This window comes from Alosa pseudoharengus, unplaced genomic scaffold (assembly GCF_046254945.1).
Source record: "Alosa pseudoharengus isolate Yale_2024_CS ecotype anadromous, Long Island Sound unplaced genomic scaffold, YU_APseudo_1.1 YU_APseudo_1.1_scf_7, whole genome shotgun sequence".
Classification (NCBI taxonomy): Eukaryota; Metazoa; Chordata; class Actinopteri; order Clupeiformes; family Clupeidae; genus Alosa; species Alosa pseudoharengus.
Window position 1 is genome coordinate 31936434 of NW_027468859.1, and position 4806 is coordinate 31941239.

At 45.0% G+C, this 4806-nt stretch overlaps 1 protein-coding gene across 1 annotated transcript in view; it reads right to left on the minus strand.

The window, feature by feature from the left end:
- The window catches only part of prdm1c (PR domain containing 1c, with ZNF domain), a 14236-nt gene extending 11485 nt beyond the window's left edge, over window positions 1-2751 (minus strand). Inside the window, exon 1 of the mRNA XM_076272705.1 lies at window positions 2617-2751. The gene's annotated coding sequence lies outside the window, so the exon portion shown is untranslated. The remainder of the gene's footprint in view (window positions 1-2616) is intronic.
- Window positions 2752-4806: the final 2055 nt, after the last annotated feature.

A 4806-nucleotide genomic window follows, 5' to 3' on the forward strand; every position in this document is an offset into this window, starting at 1 on the left:
GGCCACACAATAAATTAATTTATGTTACTATACACCAACTGGCCTGTAGGTGGCCGGAGACAGTTTTCTGTGAATATCTCGAGAACCGTAGGGCCTAGGAGGTCCACCTTTTTTTTGTATATTGATCTCAAGGGGCCATGTCAACCCATCCCATTACCACTTATTTCATGTATAGCGCCACCTAGTTAAAAATTAAAAAGCAAAAAATTAGGTGTTTTCATCACAATATCTCTGGCTGACATGGTCAAAACTGCACGAAATTGAAAGTGTAGGATCATTATGACACCCTCCGAATGCATGCCAAGTTTTGTGTACTTTCGTTCATGGGGGGCCTTACAATAAAGTAATTTATGTGTACATTTAGTGACGTACACCAACAAGGATTCCCGGGACACTGAAAGACCGGGGTACACAAAACTTGGTGGGCATGTACCCCCACATGGATAGCATGGAACTGTCATTTTTCGTTTTGATCTGTAGCCCCCCCGCTGGACTGGACCCCCCGAAAGGAGGGTAGGCCAGACACAGTTCTCTGTGAATATCTTGAGAACTGTAGGGCCTAGGATGACCATTTTTTTCCGTATATTTGCCTCCAGGGGTCATGTTAACCCATTTCATTTGTGCACAAACAGATACACACACACACACACAGTAATCATACGTATGACACATACTCACACAGTAGACATATGTACGCTTCCATGCACAGACACATACGCAGGCACACACACAAGCACGCACACACACACACTCACACACACACACACCCACACACATAACATAAACATAACACAAACAATCAAGAATTTCTCAGAATTATGAACAGGCAAGATGGAGGTGGGGTTGTATAAAATGAATTTTACATGTGAAAATCTATGAACTAATAATGTTTTGGTACTTGTTGTCTAGCAGATACCAGTGAGAATTGAGTGTGGATAATGCAATTTAGTGAGACAGTTAGAATCATATAGGCCTTTCAGCGTGATTTCTTTTTGTGGAAAAAATGTGCTGGACTGGGCGGCGGTCATATTTTGTACCGCTCTGCGGTACATCTAGTTGCAGTAGCTGTTGGCAGTTGAACAGAGTTTTTTCTCTATGCCTCCTTCTCACTGACCCTCACACACATAAAGGCACACACACACACACACACACACTACCTGCCTTTCTATTTCTTTCCTTTTCCTCTACTGCAGCAGCTGGTAATGGTGAAGGGAGGGGAAGTGTGACCAGAGCGGAGGATGAGAAATGACCCGTGCGGAGAGGATGGGGTCCTGGGGAGAAGAATGGGACAGCCGGAAGAGGAACCAGAGAAAAGAAGGAAGTGGGAGAGGGATGAGTGGAGGGGGACCACCAAACTTTCCACCGGTACACGCTCATGAGTTAACCAGACTCCCCTGTTAGCCTCTCTCCCTCTCTCTCTCTCTGTCTCTCTCTCTCTCTCTCTCTCTCTCTCTCTCTCTCTCTCTCTCTCTCACACACACTCACATGCACATACAGTATATACGCATACACATACACACACACACACACACACACACACAAGTCTTTCCACTACCGTTACATGAGAAGCTGACGTGTTGGTTGCCACCTAATGACCAGTCACACGGTTCAGACCACAGCATGGACAGAAGGGGTGCTTAGCTTGCGGAAGACACTCAGGTTAGAAGCCTTTTCAGAAGGGTTTCACAGAGAGACTAATGCTTGTGTGGCCACCTCCTCCACCCACACACACACACACACACCTCAGAGATCAAAGCCTCTCCTGTGAATGAATGTCTGCACAGAGCCAGACACTGATATTACAGCGAAGCAGGTGAACCTACAATGCACACACACACACACACACACACACACACACACAGGAGAGAGGGAAAGAGAAATGATGCAAGCTCTCACACCCATACACTGGTAGACACACACATATACTGATACTTTCACAGAGAGAGAGACAGAGCGAGATACACACACACGCACACACACACACACACAGACATATGCATAGACATCGTGAGGCCCAGCTCATTTCCTCAGACCTGTCCTATCTCTGATTCTCAGGAGTGTGTCTGTGGTCTGTGAGAGCATTCAGAATGACTAGCCCCAGTCACGCCACTCACACTGAAACCAAATGACAAGGCGAAACACACATACATACACACACACACACACACACACACACACACACACTAAGTAATGAACACCGCATGTGCTGAGCTACAGCTGTGGCAGTCCGAGAACATCTGACTTTCACAAGAGGCAGAAATACAGTATCACATGCACACACACACACACACACGCAAAAGTGTGTGTGCATGCACATAAACCCAAGCACACACACACACACATACATGTGCAATATGCTTAAGCTGAGAGGATGCAAGCCCTAGAAAATGGAAAGACACATGCAAATAGCACACACAACAGGTGTGCAGGTGTCTCCTCATCTCCCTAAAACTGCACACAGTAATGAGTCAGATAAATACACAGATCTCCACGGTTGAGAGGTACAGATGGACATGTAGACAGATAGATAGATAGATAGACAGACAGACAGACAGACAGACAGATAGATAGATAGATAGATAGATAGATAGATAGATAGATAGATAGACTACTTACTCCAAAGTCAGAAGTTAAGAAGGAGGCGTATATATTCCTCCCTTGAGTATTCTCTGTAATGTATGGATGCCTCCTCTCTCTCTCTCTCTCTCTCTCTCTCTCCCTCCCACTCTCTGTGTGTGTGTCTTCTTCCACTGACACACCGTCTCTGAGAATGTGAATAAGTTTGTTTTGCCTTGACAGAGGGGTGTATATGGCCCTGCCCTCTCTTCCTCTCTGTGTCTCTCTTTCTCTCTCTCTCTCTCTCTCTCTCTCTCTCTCTCTCTCTCTCTCTCTCTCTCTCTCTCTTACGCATACATACACACACACTCACAGACTCCTCCTCAGCTGGAGTAAGAGCAGCCCTCCACCCTCTACCCCGTCTGGCCAGAGGCATGGCTCTCTGCACAACTCTGTCTCTCCTGGGGAGGCGTGTGCTCTCTGTCACACAGCTATGGTTCCAGTCTCCGCTCTGACACTTTCTGGTATTCTGGAACGGACAGTTGGAGTGTGTGTGTGTGTGGGGGGGGGGGGGGGGGGGGGTATTCACCCGTGCATGCATGTATGTGTGTGTGTGAGAGACAAAGACAGAGAGAGACAGAATGTGTGTGTGTGTGTGAGTGAGAACACGAATAAGGCTATTACACAAGACAGTAAAGTTAAGACAATTCTAACCAAATTGTTTCAGAAGAGGCCACTTATGATGTGTAAAAAACCACATGCTTTGTCATTGACAGAATAACTGGGGTGACATTTTAGTATTATATTATGTCATCACAAAAAAAAAACAGTTTCTCCACCCACGCACCACAAAAGATCCAAATGTGTATGTTTGTGTGCGGGTGTGTGTGTGTGTGTGTGTGTGTGTTGTGCATTTGTCGGAAAAAAGAAAGAAGGAATTGTAGAGAGCCTAATAAACAAATCCAGATAGGTTGTGACTGTTTGTGTTGTTCAATAGCGCCTGTTTATGTATATTTCCAGCATAAAACATCAACACATAACAAATCAGTGAAATGCGCCTCTCAGATTTCTCTGCCCTGTAATCCTTCCAGTCCAGTTACAGCTTGAAAGGTGAAGCATTGTGAAGTGCTTATTCTTTTTCTCTCTCTCTCCTCTGTCCCTAGTTTTTCTGTGTGTGTGTGTGTGTGTGTGTGTGTGTGTGTGAGAGAGAGAGAATGTGTACCTGCCTGAGGCCATAGATATGTAGTTTCCACACTTCCCTCCCTCCCTCTCTCTCTATGTCTATGTCTCTCGCTCTCATTTATTTATTTATTTTTATTTTGTGGGTTTGCGCTTCTTGACGCTTTTGTATACTGGTATAAAGTATAATTCTGAAATCTAATCTCTCTCTTTCCTTCTCTCTTTCTCTGTGTGGGTGGGTGTGTGTGTGTGTGTATGTGTATCTGATTATGACCCATTCAGTTTCTTCATTCTCAAATTTCCCATTCAGTGCATCTCTCTCTCTCTCTCGCTCTCTCTCTCTCTCTCACTCTCTCTCTGATTTCCTCCTCTCTGAATCTCTTCAGCTGTAGGGGCATCCCCAGAACAGCAAACGTTTCCAAGCATGTCACCTGTGATGACCTACACTAAGACTGACCTTGCTGCCTCTTAGATGGACCCTGCTGCCTCTTTCTTTTCAGTTAGGAGTGCTGTTGTGAAAAATAGCAATCCTTGGGTGCGTCTCATGAAGTGAGGTTAACACCTATGACATTTCTGCACCCTCTGTGCTCGTTAACAAAGACAACTTTTTGAACAGGCCTTTCTCTGTTCACAGCAGAAGGCTTGCTGTTGGAAATGAAACAACGTTTGTCATGTTTGTGGAAAATTGGTGTGTTTTTTTGTAAAACTTTCCTTGTGCCCTGTGGAAGAAGAGAAGCATTGTTGTACCATGTACAGTTTTGCATTTGCATTCTGTAACTATTTCGCACAGGAGAGAATGTCGCCACCACCCTTGTGGTCTCAATGCTGTGGTTTACTAGGTCATGGTTCAGGATGAAAGATCACAGGTCACATCAGTATGCATGTCTTCAGTATGGACCCTTTCAAGAGAGTTCCATTATCAGCATCATAGTTGGCCCCACAAGACTTCCTTTTTAACATTCCATATGTTATCTTAATGTAGAGGAAGTAGATTGGGGCCCAAATAGAACGTTCAAGCAATGTTTTTGTTTTTATTGTTGAAAGGGTCTATACACTGCCTCTGGATTGGGG